At 40.1% G+C, this 22,220-nt stretch overlaps 1 long non-coding RNA gene across 1 annotated transcript in view; it reads right to left on the bottom strand.

The window, feature by feature from the left end:
- The window catches only part of LOC110395127, a 35,236-nt gene continuing 23,411 nt past the window's right edge, over positions 10,396-22,220 (bottom strand). Inside the window, exons 5-6 of the long non-coding RNA XR_002436182.1 lie at positions 12,380-12,468; positions 10,396-12,286 (exon numbers count right to left, since the gene is read on the bottom strand). This is a non-coding gene — a long non-coding RNA (uncharacterized LOC110395127). The remainder of the gene's footprint in view (positions 12,287-12,379; positions 12,469-22,220) is intronic.

The following is a 22,220-nucleotide window of genomic DNA, read 5'->3' as shown; positions in this document are numbered from 1 at the left end:
TGAGTATAGCGGCTTTGGTTAGAAGATGACAATGAGCAGCACATTGCATCCTCAATGTACTTTCTCAACAGAGAGACATCTCAAAAGATTAACATGTATGGTGGTGTGAACAGTGAGATCAGTTAGGAACAACAGAAATTTAGAGTTAGTACTGTGGAAAAGCCTGAGCAGGTAAAGGTTCAGATGTTGTACTTTAATATAAACTCAGAGTCTCTGTTGTATTCTGTGGCCTGAATTCACATTCATATTGATGAAAGCAATAGAAAACTTGGTGAAAGCAATAGAAAACTTGGTGAACTCCTCACAACAAAAGGCAAACTTGGCAGCTTCTGACTAAAGCAAAATGGAAGTTCTGCAGTTAATATTACCTTCACATTAGTGCACATATGCACACAAAATGCCCCTTGCTCTTCCTATCGTTCACGTAGTCACATTTTGCAGTCTGTTCAGCAGGTGATGCAATAACAACTGAACGCTGATAATATCTTGATGCTGGCTTACCGAGAGGGCTTGGCTGCAAAGCTAAGCAGCAGCGTGTACCTTTACTTTCAGCAGACAGACAGAACTACTTCCAGTGAGCTCCCTGGGGAGCCCTCTGCCAAGAAAAGCTGCAGGATAATTCTAAATGGGCTTTACTGGTTACTCTGCTCTTGCTGTCACAAAGGTCCTTCTCCCAGCTGTTTTCCTCTTTAAGCCAGCAGTAGGGCATTTCAGCAAATGTCCAACCACTTGAGATAGCAAGAATTCTGCAAACATCTATGAAGATTACAGGCATGTCAAAGATATACAGGGGAGGTGCTACAGAGGAGAAACTTCATTACTAGTTTAGTGGTAATAAAATACTCCTAACAAGGTAACCTGTTTTCCTGGTATTCTGTAGGCACAGGCATAACTGACTTCAGAGATGGGCTAAAAGACTGACATAAATGAGCACACTTACAGTAAAATTGATACATATATTTCAGCTTTATTACAGCTGCTGCTTAGCAGTCAGGGAAGTAAAAATCCATGCTTCTGTGGCTCCAGTGTGACTCCACATGCTGAACTGCCTTCAGTCCTGGCTAGTAGATCACAGAGTATGCTTTATGTCAATAAAATGGGCAGAGTTTAAAGACAAGTGAGACACAGGAGATGTAGGAACTCATCTACAAGGAAGAATTAAAAGAGCCAAGTCTCCATAACCTGTTCAAGCCATGAGGAAAGGGAGAAATCAATCACCTGGAAATGTGCAAAAAACTTAGAAATAACAAAAAAGAAAGAACATATTTAATATGCTCCAGAGGAAGAACTAGAATGAACATTACGATGATGTGGTTCCCATGTCAAGTTTTTGGAGCAGTCCAATTTTAACAGCATTGATTAGCTATCACAGAATGACAGGGGTTGGAAGGGACCTCTGGATAACACACCTTTGCTTCATCTGCACTTCCATGTCAGGTACCACTTTGTCAGACTGCCCTTCTGCTGCCATGTGTACCACAACAACAAAGCGTAATGGAATATCGGTGGGAAGATTCAACCTCTACTGCTGTACCACCACCATCTGCCTCGGACACTGGGGGCCAACATAACAAAATAGGAGGCATTACTTTCGGAGGAGGCCTCATATTTTACCAATGAGGATGAATTGTCATAAGTTTTGTTTGAGATTAATTTTAAGTGGAATAAATCCAGCAATGAAGAAGAAATCTTTTCCTCTGATGAGAACCTTCCTGTGAACTCCAGCAGCATAAAGCTCAGACTGAGCTGCTCTGTTTTGATGGATCAGCACAAGCTCAGTACAGAGTGCCTTCATACACTGCTGCATCAGACCTCTTAGAAACAGTACACTTGCTATCTCAGGTATTTCTTGATAGTGATTCATATTAGGCAGTGGAACATCCTCCTGAGAAAAGATAAGGTAGCCTTATTGTTGAGAGCGTATCAAACCAGGAGAGCACAATACGAGAAACTGTAGTCCAGAGAATAAAACCTGTAACGGCCTTGTTGACAACTGAATAAGGCCTTTCCATCTTTAATATCTCCAGTGATGCAAAAGCCCTTAGGAAAGATGAAAGGATTCATATCTAACAAGTCACAATATTAAATTCATATTTGGGGGAAAAAAAGGAAATTCTCCTTGCTATCCTGAAGACAAAATGAGGTCTATCTAACTACTAGCACTACTGTTATGGACTAAATTCTAAACAATCTGCCATTCTAATATAAAATATGAACAAAAGTACCAAATGCTAAATTTCCCTGAACTAATACTTGGCATATTTCTCCTTCCTTTATTCACATTTTTCTTTTCCTTCGTTTCCACTGCAAGTGGACTCAGGTAAATACAGTTACATTACCTAAATTCCCAGTCCAAATTACAGCAGTTATTCCTCTCAGGAATTGCCGAGTTCTGAATAATAAGATCTTAGGGAGCTTTCAGCAAGAAACCAGAGAACAAGGTGTTCCTCTAAAGCAATATCAGAAGAGATTTCTTTACACTTGTCAGAAACAACCAGAAAGAAAAAATTTATGAAGTACAGCACTGTCAGCCACAATCAGTCACTCTCCAGCATGAAAGACTGGGGAAAGAAACTGGTAATCCAGGACCCTCAGAGTCTTCTTGACACTTACCTTTCACAAAAGATACAGCTTTTCTAGAATTCAAGCTGACCAAAGCTTTCAGAAAGAAACAGGCAAAGACTATTAAAAACTGCAGCCAACCCAATATTCAGAAATAAAGAAGAAACAGATGCCCAGAACCCCACCTGCCCTTTTCAGAAAATGTGCCAAATATTGTTCTCTACTTTTCTGAATTCCCTCCTGTATAAACTTGCATTTTTTCTTAAGAAGGATAAAGAAAGTGTTTAACACAAGTGCACAGAAATTGCAAGAAAATGGTTTAATTTAAAGAAAAGTAGTTCTCTAAAAGACCAGGAATATTTCACTTACTCCTGTAGAAAAGCATCATTAACAACTCAAGTAACTCCCAGAACATTTAATTTTAAGTAAAAAGCACAAGAAAAAAGTTGTGAATGATTATCATGATTCCTAGCAGAAACAGCTGGTTTTTACACCAGAGCTAAGCTCTCCATCTCCATCCCCTAGACAGAGTGAAGCGAGACCAAGAAATGCAGATCATGCCCAGAAAACAAGCTCGAAATACAAGCATGAAATAACCAGAGTGTGCCATTCCCTCCTCTTACTTTAATCTTTTACCAACTTCTGATAAAATAAATTAATTTTAAAAAACAAGTACAGTTAAAGCATTGGAATGAGCATACTAGGTTGACCTCTCTCTTCCCAAATGTACTGGTTGCTACCGATGCAGGATATTCCCCAGGAACTTACCTATGTTAGCCAAACTGACACCTGAATAGCAACAGGTTTTCCTAAAGTCACAGAAAAATGAGAGTGCATTGTGCATAAAACTGTCATTAAATGTAGACAGAAGCTCTCAGACACTCCCTAGATAAGTGACTTGTGAGGAAAATAAAGATGATTTAGGACAAAAGCTATGCCTTTTTTTTGTTGTTGTTGTTCCAAAACACCTTCCTTGTGGCCGTTAACAGTTCAACATGAGCTCCTCCTGTTTCAATCCTTAGCTGTTTTATTTCTTCCTTTTGAAGTTCAGCCCATTCACTTACAATAATAATGAATAATTTCGTAAAAGAAAATCAAAGAAAACATAAGTCTGTCTTAATATTGGCATGTCAAATGATGTTAAACAGTTGCTTAGCACCACAGATTTCAATAGAGCATTTCCTCATCCCCATTACTGTAAGTTAGAGAAGCAGCAGCAACACAATGAAACGTTTGCAGAATTTTCTAAGTGGCTTACTTCATCTAAGAGAAACAGTACTTCACCGTAATAGGAATGATTATATGTGGATTTAGCTCAATTAAGCATCACCTTGGTAATGCCCTCTCTTTTGTTATCCAAACATCTTTGCATATGTTCATCAGGATGACTAAAGTTTACCCAGGAAGCCAAGTCAACTTTCTAGCTTTATAGTTAAATGAACCAAGTTTAAAGAAACATTTCAAAGCCTGAAAAATGAACTAATCTCTGTTTGAACTTGTTACTTCAAATGGAAATGCCTCAGTTGTTCCCATTTTGACCAAAAACATGCATTGGCTGTATTCCTTGATGAGCCCCTTCCATCTTTTCTGAACCTTACCCACAAAATTGTATGTATTAGGTTGCATGATCAGAGAAAGGGTGGCAGGTCACGCATCAGTATTAGATCACACAATACACATGTTGATTGATAAAATAAAGAAGAAACTATAGTTCAATACTGCATCTGATGAGGATTTTCATACTAGCAAACAACTCTCTGGATATAGAAAATAGATTATTTCCTTCCTCACGTAGCTGCCTTGAATATTTGAAAAATGTTACTACATCCCATCCTGTCACTTTCCCTCTATGCTGAGGAACTGCTTCATTCAGGTGTGTCTTTGCATCTTTGATTCTTCTCTTCTGTGAGCTCTCTATAGTTGGTTCACATCTTTCTTTCGCGTGGTAATTACTTCACATTTTTGCATCCTAGAATTGTCTTCTTTTGTTTGTTTTGTGTGTGTGTGGGGGGGGGGGGGGGGAGGTGACTCTACAAGTTCCCCCTTCACACATTTTCCATGGGACTTCCCTATCCTAAATTTGTGGTTGTTTAGCTCTATGTACTCTTAGTATCTTGCCTTGTTACTTCTGCAAAACCACTTTTTTTTTCCTCAGATAGGAGCTTCAATTGATGAATTTAGAATTCGTATCTCCCCCTTTAAAGATTTTTGCAGTTCATCCTGACTTAGCGTCATCTACACACTTAACAAGAATGCTCTCTACATTGACTTCTACGTGACTTTCAACAAAGATTCTTGCACACAAAAGGTCATGACCATTTCCCATGTTTCCAGAATTAATGCATGACATTATTTTCTTTTCCTTCAGTGAAGGAAGAGAGTCTGGCACAAACAAGGACAACCACATGCTTTTCAGTCTTACAGAAGCCCTCCTGCATCCAAGCTGGCTCAAAGGAGATAGTATTTGGCTCAATGTGACCCTAATTGAAATATGGCCTCTTTTATTCAGTTAGAAAAGCAGTATACTATTTTTTAATGCATGGGACAGCTTTTTCTCTTTACCCTAAAGCAGTTTCTTGAAAACACAGCATTGTTACTGGTCTTTATTTTCCAAAATGCTCTTCAGTCTGTTTGCACTAGACAGCAACTGCACAGTGTGCAGTTGTAATGAGTATTTTTCCTATGTTCTCTTAAAACTTTGAGACATTAACTATAAAGCTATCTGATCTTTTGATGTATTCACATGCACATTCACTATTTCATAACTCTTTTGTTTTCAATGTGCAATATGGAGATTATTTTACTATTTCACAGATTTCAGCTGACCAATCTCACTTGTAATAAAATAATCTTCTTACATATATGTACATAGATATTTATATCTATGCACACATATATGAATACACACACAAATACAAGTTTTCATGTACACGCATACAGACACACTTACATACTGTGAACGCATCCCTATTCCATGCCTTATCTCCAGAGCTATGTATTTGGTTATTGTATAGATACTGCATTGCTGACAGCTTGAATTGAATATTTTTTCCAAAAATTCGCTCGCAAAGGCAATTACACAAGAAATTATTATTAGGAGTCCAGAAGGAGGAAAGGAGAAGAGTTAAATATGCATGAGAAAACAAGATATACATCCATGAAAATAATCAAGCCTGGATTTTTCAATGACAGCCAAAGCACAGAAGGCACACATAACACAAGGAAGAGTACAGAGGTTAATTGTTGATATAAAGCACCACATAAATTTGTTCCTAAAGGCCACTTTAAACTCCTTGCTCACTTTCAGACTAGGACTCCTGTGGAGGGCAGGTTTCCTCTGGCCCTCTGCACAGAGGGAAGTTTTGCCAGCTAGGATGACCACTGTACCACTGCAATCACATGACGCTGTAGGAGCAGCCCAAAGGAGAAAGTCCAATATATGCATTAGTAGGATTGGCTGGAAAACAGACCTAATTTAATGTCCCTTTGTACACTAATGAAAATAAAAGGCCTTTCCTGTACTTGACGGCAAAAAGAGAATACAGAAGAGCCTTGTACATTTCAGACACTCATCTACAGTATTGGCATGGGGTTTGGGGCTGCTCTTCCTGGTCCAGAGCTGCAGCTCCCTCTCCAGGCATATTTACAGCCAGAGAGAAGAGCTGTAAAGAAACCACCAAGTCATTTCAGTTTTGACAAAAATAAACTACCAAAAACTTTCAAATAGCTCCGTTGTATCTGTTCCTTCAAGTGCTGCATGCGTCAACAGGAAGACTTATCTCCTCAACTGGGTATTGGATTAAGCTCATATAAGCAGAAATAAAAGAGGAAATCATAATCATGTGAGACCTAAAATACTTGGCCTTCTAGTCTCTGGAAGGACAGGTCCCATTTATCAACAGAAGGCACTTTTATTACCCAGAACAAACTTAGGTCAGTGGTAATATTTGTAGGCACGTACCCACACAGCAATAAAGAGGTTAAAATACTTCAGTGGTGTGGCTATAAGAACTCCAACAATTTTTATTTCCCTGGCCTTTTCTTAGAAAGATTCTGGGAGATGTACTCTCTGGAGTATAAATTAAGGAATGAAATCTCTAGGTTTGTACAAGCACTCTCTGGATATTATCAGTACAAGATAGAAAAGGAAACAAGTAATTTTTAAGAGTAAAAACAATATTGTGGTTAAGCAAACAGGGAAAAAAAAATCCTTCCTGTCTTCAATAGAACCATGGCATTTAATTTTATTTTAATGTGAAATAGGCCTTCCCCACAAGAGACTTAGGACTGACAATTATAAAGGGAAAAAGAATGTTTTAACGTTTTATATTCTTATAAATCAGTAAGTTTGTCTGTGGTGTCAAACCCCTCCTGCCTTATGAATCACCAGGCTTTCAGGCTGAGCAGAGCATTCCAGAAGAGCCCCAGACTTATCTTAAATTGGACCATAAACCCATTCATGCATCAACCGTATGGAAAATTTCCTCACATAAACCAGATGAATGGAATAACCGTCATTCAGCCATCACAGCGAGGAACTTGATGCATTTAAGATGACAAGCTAACAGAGCCATCAGCAGCCAAAACTAAGAAGCATGGTTTCTCAAAAGTTCTGATCCAAAGCACAGCTGTGTGCTCTGTGTGCATTTTCCAAGTATTTTTTGCTTCATGGGAGCATGCATAAGACCCATCTTCTTCAACAAGTCACCTCCACTCAAGGAACTAATGGGAACTCGTTATTTTTTATTATTCTACCTCTTCATCAATTGGGTCATGAGGTAGTTGGGAGGGAGAGAGGAAGAAAAAGGCATAGTACAAATGCAGCACAAGCACACAATTTTCAATTAGTTTTCAGTGGTCGTCTATGGGGGAAAAAAAATCACAGTCACTGTCCTTATTTACCAAACCACAGACAACTGAGGGACTATGGCCTGAGCTAACATCATACACTCAATTCACCAGGTTCACTTAAGAAGACCAGAAAAAGTTTCCTGTACACTGCAAATAGTAAATAGCTGAGCCCACATGATTACTTTCCCTTCTTTCTTGCCTTTCATTCATTCACAGAATATCATTTCCATTCCTGTGCAACCAGCTGAGCTTTGTGCAGCATCAGCAGCAGCTCTAACAGAGGAAAATCAACCTTGTTAACAACACAGGACCAAGGCAAATCTTGGATTTCATTTGCTCATAAAACACCTGAGATCCACTCTGCAAAGAGGGGGGTTGGAAGTCTCAGGGAGCAAGCTTTTGGGGCTTATCACCAAAGGAAAACGGAGCGTTTTACAATTCACAGGATCTGAACAGATGCCCAGAAAATTAATTTACTAATATTGTTGGTCCCATAGCTGGTTCTTTCACCCTTTCGCCTCTCTACAGTCCTACTTTTCCTGTGCCTCTGTGCTTGCCTGGGTATGGAGCTTTTCTTTCCACCTCCAAAGCATCAGTCCCACACAGTCCTTGCCAGGCTGAATCCCTTGCTGTTGTTTCTCACCACGCAAAAAAGAGTGGCTCAATCCTCAAGACAGAACATGGAGTAAAACCACCTGTGTGCGGTGTGTGCTAAACCCAACTGCAATAGTACTTAAAAAGTTTTCAGCCCGAAATGTAATTCATATGTCAAGAAACATTTTTTTTTTCAGGAGTAGGACCATAGTCACAGCACCAGGCACATGGCTCAGTAAAACAACTTTCCCCATTGGATTTTGCTGCTTCCCTTGCTTTTTTTTTTTAACCACATTTATGTTTAATGTGTCTATTCTAAAGGGCAGTGATTTGAAACAGTTGGTGCTATGTCCTACTTATTAGTGTCCTTTATGTTACGCAGTATGCTCAGTGAGCTTAATTATGAGACAATGACAGGAAATTAAATTTTTCCAAAAAGCAGTAAATGTTAAAAATGAAAATGTGATGTTTAACTTGCAAATTGAATAAAAATGTGAATTGTTAACTGAAGAAGTAACTTAGCTTATAATAGTCTCAAAGATAATGGCTCTATTATTTTTTAAAATCCATATAACTATTAGTCTTGCATCAGCTAATAAATAAACATAAACAGCAAGGCTATCATAACTATTAACAACCTTCCTTTACAGGAAGGAATGCTGCAAAAATAAAACATATAGTCAAAGGAGACTAGCACAAGTGTAAGGGAATGTGCATTTTGAGCAGACCAGCATGCTTGGAAGAAACTCTGAACTGTACAGACCTCTCTGATATTCTCACCTCAGAGAATCAGTCAGACCAAAGTACCTCAAGAGAAAAAATGACCAGATGTGAAGGGGACTGGAACACCAGCCAAGGCTGAGAGATTCTACATACCCAGCAGCAGTGTTGGTACTTAGTGGGTCACAATCTTGCTAAAAGCTGGAGTGCAAAAGACCCTCTGATACTAACAAAGTAAGTTTGTTTTATAGTAGAAATGAATGGGTAGTCTTTGTTTCCAGAGTTGAACATCCTGGCCTCCTTCTCTGAGCTCCACAAGAAAATAGATCACTTACTATCAGGATGCCTTTACAAGGAGAGTCAGAAATTCATTACAAGAATGCAAGAAGTATCTCTATCACGTTGCTGTCCGTAAGCTAATTGCACAAGGTCCCATTCACGTTAAACAGAAAGAAGACAAACCAAGAAAACACTAAAATAGCTTCAAAAAAGAAAGAGAAATCCAGTCATGCCTCTATGCAGTAGAAATTCTTTCAAGTCTGATAAGGCACTACAAATCTCTTTAGTAAAAACAGTAATGGCCAGAAGCGTGAGAATATTTCTGATGCATCTCATCCATTGTCACAGAGCACTGAGAGATGGACAAATTACAGTCCTGCTCAAGTCGAGACACTTGGTGAGCAGATCACGGATAGAAATTCAAGTACATAATCTGTATTTGGTTACCGTTGTCAGACTGCATCTTTAACAAAAAGTACATGCAGCTGGTCACAGCACAATAATATCCTATTTTATTAAAATAAAGAGAATAGAAAATGCTCCTCAGAATAACATTATCTATAAGCTCTTCAAATAGTAATAACATAATTCAAGAAAATACAACTCTTACTATCTTCCCCTCAGAGAAAACCAATGTAGATCTTACCACTTACTTTGTCCTTAATAAAGAAAATCATAGAATGGCTTGGGCATGAAGGGACATTAAGGATCACCAAGTTCCAACCCCCTGCTGCATGCAGGGTTGCCAACTGCTAGAAGTTGGTAAACATCTCTGCATCATCAAATAGGTTTCATACACGCAATTCTTTCCAAAAATTTCCTAGAATTTCCCAGAGGAAAGCACTGAAAGTGTCTGCACCAATACTGGCAGAGTTTGATTTTAGTAAATTAAATGTTTCTCCTCCGTGTGTGCTCACACTTTAATAAAACACATATGGAAAACAGTGAAAATATTCAGAGAAACAACATTTTCTTTGATGATGATGATTCATTGAAAGCAAAATCAAATCTGTTATTAGCCATTAGAGTCTAAATGCTATGATGAGTGCCTGGGATTTACATGGCACTTTACATCTTCAGAGTACTGTAATTAATTACTCTTATGTGGCATTGTTCTCACACAAGGCTCTCTCCACGTCCGACTAGATGTTAATTCTAAGAGCTCCTCTCCTCAGCTGGCATAATACAGTACAACTCTGCTCATGTATCTAACGCAGATACAGAACAATGTTGTACTGAACCCTGCAATGACATAAACAGTACTTTTATTTCTTTTGTTTGATACATTTTATTAAAACCTCTCTAAAAGTATTTTAAGAGGTTTTTGTATGTTTCCTCTTTTTTTTTTTTTTAAATAAGAGAATGCTCCAGAGGGAGCCCATGCACAAAGAATATGTATAAAAATAGCTTCCAGACTAATAGTAAAACTGTGTGCAAAAATTTCTTCAAATCTATTGTTGAGGTTTCAAAGCAATCTATATAGGGAACTATAAATTTCAATATATGGAATAATACTCCAAAGAATTTTTACATAACAGGGCTTAACATTGTTTTCTTTAGTGCACATGTCAATAAATACAAAGAGAAAACATTACAGAGTTGTAATGGAAAGAATCTCCAATATCAAAGATATTAAAACTTTGCCTCAGATACAGAAGAGTTCAGAATAGCCTGCGGTTAGTTACTCATAGGAGGTGAGAGACATCCAAAGGAAATATTAAAATAACAGTAAGACACAGGAGACTGAAGAAGAATGGCATATCGCGGAACGCCAGGACAAGAAAGTCCAGAAAGTCATCCAACAACAGCCTGCTACGGAACACATCACGGTAAATCAGGTGCATGATGGTATTGCTTTTCCACCTATCCTCTGTAGAGAATCGTTTCATGAAATATATCTTACATTCTATTCCTACTTATACATGATTCAAAAGTTTTCTCTGGAGCTCCTCTTTTTCCTCTAGCCCTTTCTGACACTGCAGATCAGGCCCTCTCCTAGAACATCTTCCACTCTGTTTCAGCTCCTATGGAATTAAAGGATCAGACCCTCTACTGGCATCTCACTTTAAGTCTATGGAGAATTTAAGCCAGTTTGGAGACTTAATAAAAAGGTTAACTCAATGGAGAAAGGGCAAGAAAAGTGAAACAGCGGAGATTGGAAGAGATTTCAGATAATGCCAGAATTACATTCCTCTAAGGACTGGTGTTGAGAAGGAGCATCTCACTCCCTTCTTCCCCAGCATTCGCATAATGTTCCTTATCTTAATCACTGTGAACACCTTCATTTTACAAACAGGAAAACCAAAGCTAGAGGTTCAGTAGATTACTTGTCCCAGACTAGAACATACATCAGGGAGCAAATCAGGAGAACTCCACAGTTACTGCCTCCAGACCCCAACCTAAGCATTGCTGATCCTAGTGAAATTTCGGGCACCTTCTCTTCAAAGTTACCCACTATTGCTTTGCTTTGGTTAGAAATTGCAAATCCCCCAGCAACTAGACTTAAATACAATTTACCATACAGGTTTCTTTCCCCTTTTAAGTGTTCTTCCAGCCCTAAACACTCCAGTGGACTTCCGTTTACAGGTATTGTGGAGTATCAGGTAGCTAGAGCAATAGCAACAGGTCCCCAAAAGACATAGATTTGTGTGCTCTGTGCTAAGAGCAGAGATGCACAAACATACAGATGAACTGAAATAATCCTATTGCTCTGTTTCGTTTTGAAGAGCTACAGGGAAAAACTACCTGCGTGAAGAATGGAAATATTTGCTATGTTTGACAGGGGAGGCATGATTAAAAAGCACTGAAGCTGAAATAATGACTAAACTCTATCAAGACTAACACTCACCAGCTCATACCACAAGTACGTACCACAGTTTGTAATGTGGATAAGAGTATATAAAAGCCCTCTTGTCTCAAGGCACACCTTATAACTTGTGGCTATTACCATTAAAAAGATATTCCACAGAATGTCTCACAAGACTCAGAGAGGTAGAGTTGCATATCAGTGCATCTCTGGTAACCATCAGGAATTTAGTCCTGCCTGCAGATGCTCCTATGTAACCATCACTTCTCTGCTTGCTTGCACAGTACTCCCTACACAATTTTTTCCAGCAAAATAGTTTTCCATGGGAAGGTACCAAAAAGTGAGCTGTTAACACAAGTGTGGCAGATAATTCCAGAATTCCTTCTTGACTTCCTCTGAGGGTTTCCTGAGTTCCCTGGACTTCTGGCTGGGCAGCAGAGGATTGCTATGAAGTCAAGCAGCCAGATCTGCGTGCTTGCATGAAAAAAAAAAAAAAAAGAATTCCTCAGGTTCCATGGGATCCAAGGAAGGAAGTTAGTACACCAGTGAGGAAACAATTCTGCGCACCAAAGGAGGGAGCACCATCACATATCCGAATTAGGGGACGCATCAGCCAGAGAAGAGGATGCTTCCCTTGCTGAAAGAGTAGCAGTCACCTAAAAAAAAAAAGTAACAAGCAGAGAAAAAGAATTGAAACAGAAAATGGATTAAAAATAGGCTACATTATTTAAAATAATGTCAAATTTGAAATATTTTAAGAGCTTCTTCTCTTAACTCCTAATTTCACAAGAATTTTTTTTTTCTACTTCAGTGCTTTGCTTCGATCTAGAATAAAATGTTGCCTTTTGCTGGAGTTTCCCACAGGACAAGCATACACCCAGCTGCATTTTTCTGAGTCAGAGGGAATCCTACAACACCAGCTTAGTGCAGAACTCACTACATTGTTCTACAAATGAACATGGCAATGGTAATTAGCACTGGTAATTGCAAAATGGCAGTAGTAATTAAACCAGAAAAAGAGAAGGCTGCATGTCAGGAAATATTTTCCAACATGGAAGTTCACTGCGTTTTGAAATACATCTCCTGAAACAAGCAGAGATCACTGCTTGAATCAATTAAGTGAGACAAAGCCCTTGAAAACACACTGTGGGGAACAGTCACCACCAGCCAAGCAGATGGACAGGATGATCCAGTGGATTCCTCATATCTCTCAGATCTGGGGACCAACATCACAAGCATGCAGAGCACCATTACTAATAAGCAAGGCAATGAAGTCAGCAGTGGATTGTCTACAGACAGTGCAGAAGCATTCATTAAGAGTCCTTCAACCAGGCATAGCTTGGGTCAGAACATGTTGGGAGCCTCTCTTGTGCCTAATTCAATGGTGGATGAGAGGATTGCCCCTGTATTTCAGGCCTGAAAGGGTCTTGTGGTCTTTCTGCCAAGTCTCAAAAACACGTTGCAGATCATGAGCTGCAGCCAAACACTTGAGGTCCCAGGCAGATTGGCAGCAGCGAGGTGAGTCTGGGCCTCCTGAGATTGTTTCCATGCCCTGCACCTCAAGGCAGCACCTACTGCATTATCCACGAGCCTCTCAAGGTGCCAGCACAAACATCAGATGGATCTGACACAACTTTTTGAAGAAACTTTCAGGCTGGAATCAGTTAACCTCCTCTCGGAGACAAGTTCCTTCTCCCAGGTTTGCATACAAGAGAAGAAATGCTCTGCAATTTGATATTTCCCCAATCAATGACATTTACATCCCTTTATTCACAGACTCCTTCTGATTGTGTTTTTGTAGCCCGCACTAGTACCCATAAAACCCCCAGCTGAATGCTGATCATCATTTATCTTCCCTTCCGCTCTTCCAAACACCAGAGGAAATTTTTCAATCAAAAGATAACCTGGTTCTCTTTTTTTTTTTAATTTTTTTCCCTTCATTTCTATGTGGTTTCTGAACACCTGCTCTTTATGTTGTACTGCAAAACACTAGGCAATTAAAAACTTAGAGAACAAGTGAAAACAAAGCTTGTCTATGTACAGGGAATTATATATTAGACAGTAATAGCTACACTGCAGCCATGAGTAAGCCATTAATTTACATGTGTATTCAGTGCTAAAAATTGTTGGGATTTTTATGTTTAGACTTTAAATTTGAAAGTAAAGAAATTCAAAATGAGGTACCCATGGCAACCTTAATTTTTTTCATCTTGCCCTCTGATGCAGCATTTGTTCAGCTATTACATACTCCTGAGTAAAGCTGTACCTCTCAGATGATGTAAAGCAAGGTTAAAGAATTCTCAAAATTAATAAAGTCCTCCAGTACTCTTGTAAGATTTACAGCTAGAGGCATTCAAAACACATTTTGAAAAAATGAACTTTCTTAGTTTTTTTATAGGAAAAAAATGTTAATTGCCATCAAAGAATGTTCAGCTCCTCTATTATACTTCTACTCTTAACATTCCTTTTCACATTGCTCTCAGTCTCTCAATGTGGAAAGGAGTAGCATATTAGTCACCATAGCTCTGGATGCTGAGTTTCTGCTTCTCAGCATATGCTCTAGTGAGAGCTGAAAAATAGCCTTTACCATGATTATTTGGGGTTTTTCCCCACTGAATGTTTTTATAATGATTCCTGTAGATGAGTATAGTATCATATGAGGATGTTTAAGATAAGGAGAACCACATCATAAATTTCCAGTAATTTTACTATTTCTAGCCTAGTTTTCTAATAGTAGTGTGCTGATATATTTATGCTGTCTGTCCAGTAAATGTGTAAATTTGCAAGTCTCCCCCTACCTTTTGAGTTCAATTGCTAATTTCACCCAAGCTTAAAGGGGAGGGTATAGTCGCTAACATAACTGAGTTCTTACAAGTTTAGTGGACAAGTAGGCAGAGTAGAAGACAGAAATCAGCACAGCCAGCAACACTCCGAGAGAGAGACAAGCAGAGCAGAGCTGTCTCCGATTCTGCTTTACAGCAGCCAGGTGGCATTAACATACTGACAACACAAGCTGCAGGTCAGCCACGGGGTTGCTGCAGTAGCATGGATAGGAGGGACAAATCACGTGTTTTCCCATTGGTAGCGCTCTCCAGCACTACCAATAAGCAAGGCTTGCCAGCCAGACCTCCATACTGTTTCCTCAGAAAACTCTGACGCCTCAGTGGATTGAGGTGGAAAGATTCCAGCTAAGGGGCACCATGCTCGATGGGAACCTTCATGTAGCCATGTGACAAAGGGCAGCAGAATATTCGAGCAGACAGCTAATATACTTTGCAAAGAAGCTGCAGATCACAGAGCTACAGCAACATTCAGCCTGGCTGACATGCATGGCAGTGGGAGGAGACCCACTGCTCCAAGTATGTTCTGCTAAGGCTGAACAACAAGCTGTATTACTCAAAGAAAAAGTGCATTACCTATTGCAGTGAGTCACTTCTTTACACTGTAAATTTGATACAACAGGATGTTCTGAACCCAAGAGAGTCCACCAGCTGGTTCTGCTTAACTATATAGAGCACTGGCAAGCTTCTCAGCTCTGCCCAAACAGCCCCAGCCAGAAGGTGAGCTCTGAACTGCAGAGTACAGGCCATCTCCTACAGATGTATGCCAGCAACCTTCACAGGGGGACCTGAGATATTTCTTTAGCTTTGTACTGTCACAGAAAGAGCATTAGTAGTTTCAGAAGCAAGAAGGACCAGTCACCTTGATTCAAGCCCAGAGAAAATGAAAATAACTTGCTCAAAAGCACATCTAGAATTCTGGAATCACAGCAGGTTGTGTGTGGTTGCTCTGCATAGGCAATGCACAAGCACTAATACCACATTCAAATTAGACCGGATAAAAACAGAATAACAAGATTTCCACATATCCCTACTGAAAAAAATATTACAGCATTAACTTTGGCAATGGCAAAATATATTGATAGTAATTAACATACTCCTCTGTAACTTTAGTGAGGATCTGGGAAGTTGCAACTAAAAATACTCCTCAGCAACCTGATATTCCACAGGACTCTGATCACAGTTCAGGGCACATGGCACATTGCTCTAGAGTCTGAAGAAGCACTTAGATGGCCCAGTTCCTTGAGAAAGACCATGTGATACTGGAAAGTATTTTGTGGGGGAGCTTAGGTAAAGAAATTTCAGTTCTGCTCAGTATCTAGATAGGTCGTATCTGCTTCTGTCTTGTACAGTCAAAGCTACAAGCTCTTTCTGTGCTGCAAGATGCTATTGGCACCCCTTACCATACACCATAGAGAAAATGAGACCAAGGAGAAAACAAAGAGAAACCCACCTCCCTTACTTCAGCTCAGTGCCACTCAGCAATTCTGAGCCAAGGTATCTTCCAAGAGGGCTACAGGTAGGAAGCAAAGCAAACGAAGTTCTGTATACTTAGACACATTTCTCTCTTAACTAGAAGCCAAGAACGCTCATCTCTTCCCCATCTTTTTCTCAGAGCTCTAGATGATGCATAAGGAACAGTCAACTGCTCACTATCCACCAGAGGTTCAATCCAGCAGTCCTAGGTATAAATAAACAAATAGGCTCACAGCTGTAACTTTCACATACACTACTTTGCTGATCAACTTTAATTTCCCTCCCTGGAAGATTTACCTGTTCCCCAACTTCTCCAGCATTTCACAGGTGTACAGATGAACAAGTTTCCAAGCAGTGCTCCACAGAGGCATTTTATTCACCCAGAAATATATATATATATATATATGCAAATCCTGTAACAGCTTCATTTTGTGCTGTTCAGAGAGCCAAGAAACCATCCCCCAAGGAGGAGGTGAAAAGCAGAACCATAAACAGCCCTAATCCTAATGCTGGGCTCCCACCTAGTGGGACCAGGCTGCACTACTTTAAGTTGTGCTGCAGCCCCCCAGCCCCAAGAGTGTCCCTCAGAGATGAGAGGGACATTTTTTCCCTCCTGAGCTTTCCCCACCCAGCCTCCCCTCAGCAGCAGCCAGACCCTACTGTTGGTCCAAGGTCAGAAAGGACCTGCCGGGGGTCTGCTGTGGGAACTGGAGCATTATCCCTGTGATGTGGGGGACTTTCTTGCCTTTAAAAGCCACACAGCACCTGGAGACTGCTCACAGCCTCCAGAAGATGGAGAGCTGTGTGGGCTGTTTCACTGGAGCAACCAAGGAGAGCACCAGGAACCCGGTGCAGGACAGTAAACCAAAAAGCATAGAGATCCTACTAAAGGTAGACAGGTCAGCTGGGAAGGGCATGCAGCAGAGGAGGGTGGAAGGCAGCAGCAGGGAGAAATTCAGAGGGCCAAAGCCAGGATAGGATGCAGAGTGTCAAGCTCAATAGAGTTTCAGTTTGAAACCCTCACCTCCTGTTGTAGTTTCCTCAGCCATGCCCAGAGGTTGTCCATCAGTTGCCCCTCAGGACAGGGAACATAAGCACACTCCGGGCACACAAGAAAATGTGTTTCTCCCACAAAATGCAGAGTCTATAATTCTCCAGCAAATGCATAACACTCAGCAAATGCCAGCTTGGCTCTGTTAGCAAGTTTATCAGTTTCAGCTCTCACAGAAGCAGCACCATTCACACAAGCAGCAGTGCCATTCCGAGACATTTTGTTCTCATTTGGAAAGGGCGATGCTACAGGCAGCTCTGCCTGGCGAAAGGTGCCAAGCTCTGCATGCATCGTGCCTGTGTTCTGAAAGCATCAGCACTTTCCCCAAACAGGTGGAGAGGGAAGCTCACACATCTTCTCTGCTAGCCATCTAGCTGTTAGTGTAGCTGCAGCCCATTCCTCTAAAGTTCCAGTGAAGAAAGCTTTGCATGTTGAGAGAGATGTCCTGCAGATGAGGCAGCACCAAAGGGGGCCGCCTTGATTAAACCAGGTTGTTCTGCTGAGAGTCCTCAACGCACGCTGTTGGTTATGGCTGTTAGAGCTGCAGCAGGGTGACATGAATTGCCTTTTATCTAATTGGAAAACTCCCACAGAGTTTAGAAGTACTCATTTAGACAGGCAAATCAATAAAGGAAATGGTAAGTGTGAGAATATAGCAAGACTATAGAGTCTATGTGGGTCCTGTATGCTTCTGCTTAAAAAAGGTTAACTCTTACCTGCAAGAGTTTACTGCAATGCCTGCACTTGGAAAATGGCAGTATGGGTAGATTCTACCCAAAATTTCAATGAGTAAGTAGTTGGCTATATAAGGGCAAGACAGTAAGCCTTCTGTTAGAGACCAGAAATTCAAGAAGAGTCATAGAAATTCAGAAGACATTGCAGAGAAGGAAGGAGAGAGGGAAAACTAATCTTAAATGTAACAGCTCTAAGACTGGCAACCAGATCAGAAGTTTTATTAAAAGGAAAGGGGAGCAAAACCTGATTTGCAAAATAGTAAGGGCTAGAGCTGCATTTCTATGAAGTTCTGCTGTCACAAGGAACATTGGGATGAGGGAAATGAGCAGAGAAATGATTCCTGCTTTCTCATTTAAGAGCTTTCGTTGTCCTTTTACATCCACCCTCATCAGGGGCTCTGCAAATCCCCACCCACAGGGCCACTCCAAGACTTCAAAACCATTAAGAACAGTTATTCAGTTGCTTAAAAAAAAAATCTAGGTTTCAAGAAAAGAAAAAAAAAAGCCCACAATTCTTACAGTTGCTTGGTTTAGGATTAGTTTTGTTTTTCTTATTTCTCTCTGGCATTCCTTCTCCTAAATCTCCAGTCACTTTCACAACAGGCTTATGCTGAGTAGCTTCAGGCAGCAGAGGAAAAAAAAATCCTGTTCAGCAATGTAAGTTATCTCTTCTCCCACCAATGCTAATAGGAGTTTTGTGCATAAATCAGGCACACACCGATGGGAGAAAAGATCCTGAAATCTATGTTTGTTTTTTTATCCACTGCAGTGAGGGTCTTTTTCTCCTCTAATTTACACCAAAATATTGACCTCAGAAGGAATACTTCTGACACGCATCAGTGCAAGTCAGAGGAGAATCAGGCCCATGGGGTGAGAGCAGAGAATTCAACACCTTAGCCTAGTGACAAAAGGCAAGCATTTCAGAGTAACACAGACTGACTCATTGACTTCTCAGAAACTGATAGTATGGGATAGGCTGGGATTCATGGTTCAGCCTCATCCATCCTTGCCTCACCACCCCTCTTCTCCACCACAGGCTGGCAACCACACCTTCAGCCCTTCCACACATACATCACAGACATACAGATAGCCTGGTACTTCTTCACTGAGGGGACAACTGGTTAGAAACAAGGTCTTGGAGGGAGTAGGCAGGACTGACAAAAGCTTCAGACTGACTATTAAGCCTCTCCTAATAACCGCTGGTGTGATTCCACAAAGCTCATTGCATATTCTGCGGTATAGGACTACTAAAACAGGACATCCTTTGCTTCTTTCTTGCTTCTAGTTAGAAACATCTAGAAAGTGCTCATGCAGTGACCTCTACCAAGCCAGCCCTATTTCTAGGGAAAAGGAGCGCACAGAACAAAGGTAATCCTGACAGGTTTTATTTGGGAAGGTTGTTTTGATGCCTCTGGACTGCCAATCGCATCTGGACATCTTTTAACATTGTCTTTCATGATGTCCTCCAAAATACCTGGTGGGTTCAGGATATTCCCAAGTAGGTCAGAAGGTAGTCACCTCTACCAAACACATATCAGGGTTTGCAGCACAGGTCACAGAAACCGTGGCCCCATTCTCCCTAGTGTGGGTAACCGGAGGCAGAACAAATGTCTTAAGAGAGAAATATCATGACTAAGAGAGCCTAATGGAATACAGCTGGTGTGATCAGGAGCTTCCTAATGGGCATATAAAAGCACAAAGGTAATCTTTCCAGGGGAAGGTCTATTTTCATTATCTTCAGTAGGTCTATTGTTATGAGAAAACACTCCTTGGTTTAAAAAAAAATACAATCAGGATTTTACATAAGGTTTTATATGTATACAATATATGATAGCTAGAATTCCTTAGCTCATATTTTCTTTAAAGCCAAGGTTTTATTGATCAACATTAACAAGTAAAAATAAACAGCCTCTTAAAAAGTACTTTTCATTTGTACTTACGTTCAGTTGGAGAAGGAAGTGCATAATAAAATTAATGGATTTTTCATGAGTTCCTTTTCTTATTGACGAAGTGCATATTTTAATAAGGACTTTATTTCCCCTTCCTTGATCCCACACTGAAGTCATGATCCCATACTTTGGACATCAGTCTGTTGCCATGGAAATGATCATAATATCACTCAAAAAAATGCAGTCCTATGATTTCACTGCAGGATCAAGGAGAGATAAAATGATAGGCTGCAAGGGATCAAGTCTTTAAGCAGCAAAAGCCTTAGTTACTACAAAAACAGAAAAAGAACAATTACGAAAAATACATCCAACGTAAATTCACTTACATCTTGCAATGTTCAAAGAATTTTTTTCCCTAGAAGGTAAATATTTTTCTAATTTCACTATTTTCAGAGATCAAAAATGCTCCGTTTCTCTTCTTTTGATCTGAAGTCCCACCCTCAATTTGAAATGCATCTTTTCTATGAATGTATCCTGGTCATTTTTCCTCCATTCCTCTTCACTGCCCACTGAGGACCTTCCCAACCAGTTTGTTGGCCCACATTATTAGTCAAAGGAGTGATATTTAATTCAGAGAAATCATTGCAATTGAAACAGTCATTTATTTCAGGTGATGTGTGTCAGGGAAGGGGTAGTATGTGCCAGGTCTTACCTTGAAATGGAAATAGTACGTGCCTAGCATAACATGCACATCTGATTAAGTTCTCTCTAAAGCTCAAAGTACATACTTTTAGACACTGAGTATCCCCAGTACTGTAATTTACCTCTAAAGAGGTAAAATGAACCCTCCTGTTCATTTTCACCATCTGCCACAGCACTTCCTCATACTTGTTAAGAATAACTTTAGTTTTTTCTGAGAAGATCGGGGAGCCTGCCAGAGAACACATTCTTCAGAGATGGCCAGGCCACTTCCAAACGTCACGCAAATCCAAAGGTCCAGACTTTGAGGCCTTCTCTTGCACCAAACACTTAGTAAAACCTGAAGCTTCATCAAGGCCGCTACACAGATTAATTAAAACCCGGGAATAAGTTTTCAAAGTCTCAAATTTTAATAGCTCACAACAGGACCTACAGTACCTACTGTACCTTGCTGATGTAATTCCTGACAGTAGCAACAACATTGCAAGGGCAACAAGCACACTGAAACTCTCCAGAAGAGAGTTGTGACCTTAATAATTTGCTTTCAGGCCTTATCTGTTTTCATGAGCTCTGTTCCAGTGACCACTTTGAAGGGTTGCCAAGAGCCAGAAAAGAGAACAGGTGCTGCTAACAGAATTCAGCTTTAGACTTCGAGCTTTAACAAGCATGACTTTCTCCCAAAATCTGTCAGCCTTGGCAGCTCTTTAAGAGCTCCTTTCCACATATCCCACATCAAATAGTTTCCCCTACAACCTTGTCACAGGAAGAAAATAGGATTTGTAGTGGTAACAGACAATACAAAAGGTGCTGGAAGAAAGATTAGGGAGAAAGGAAAGAAAGAAATTGTTGAGATAAGAGTGCTCTCCTTCATGGGTTCTCTCATTTTCTTCAGGATTGAAAAAAAAAAATCTTTCTTCTTAAGCCCAACATAAGCACCATAAACTTGTGACTGCTTCTGAATTCACATGTATACAGCTCGAGTTTCTCAACATTACTAAATCTTCCAAGAGAGAAAGCCTAGAGCATCTGTACTACATACCAAAAGACTATTCACTCCCATTAAGAATTCACTGATTTTTCTGCCTCCAGATGTGTTTTAAGCTGCTGGGAAGCCTCAGAATTGAGCAGATTAATGCATTCTAAATGTCATTCGACAAAGGGCACTGCTGCCAATGGTTCATTCACACTGCATGGATTTAATTACCTAAATGAAGTACACTTCAAGAAGTGCATGTTGGGCTTTTTTTTTCCTTTGCAGTTGTGTTTTATTGTTGGTTTTTCTGTTATCTTAAAAAAAAACCAAAAACACTCCAGTTTGTATTTTTTCCTTTCTAATTGAAATTAATTTCCCTAGCTGTTTTATTTTTGAAAACACCTGGAACAGGGCTATTATTTCAAAGAGGCAATTATGAAATTAGATAACTACGATACTTACTTCTTTAATTACGGATATAAATAGGGACTAAAACGCAGAAATTGCTTACAGGCATCTTCCTGAATTGTGCTGGAAGAAAAGTGCAGAATCTGCTACTCATCTAATTCCAAGGAGATATGAACCAACATGAAATGAAGAGGTTGCTGAATCTAGTAGAGTTCTGTCTGAAACTTTGACAAGGCCCTTGCATCTCATAGTTCTGCTTGCGCAACCAGAGCAAAAAATGCTGGTTTTGGTTTCAGAAATCTTCCTCTGTTTTTAGTACATAGTTCAAACCAGGCTGT

Source organism: Numida meleagris, chromosome 2, assembly GCF_002078875.1.
Source record: "Numida meleagris isolate 19003 breed g44 Domestic line chromosome 2, NumMel1.0, whole genome shotgun sequence".
In the NCBI taxonomy this organism is placed as follows: domain Eukaryota; kingdom Metazoa; phylum Chordata; class Aves; order Galliformes; family Numididae; genus Numida; species Numida meleagris.
Note: the sequence above shows the minus strand (reverse complement) of the source record. Positions and strands in the feature narration are given on the sequence as shown.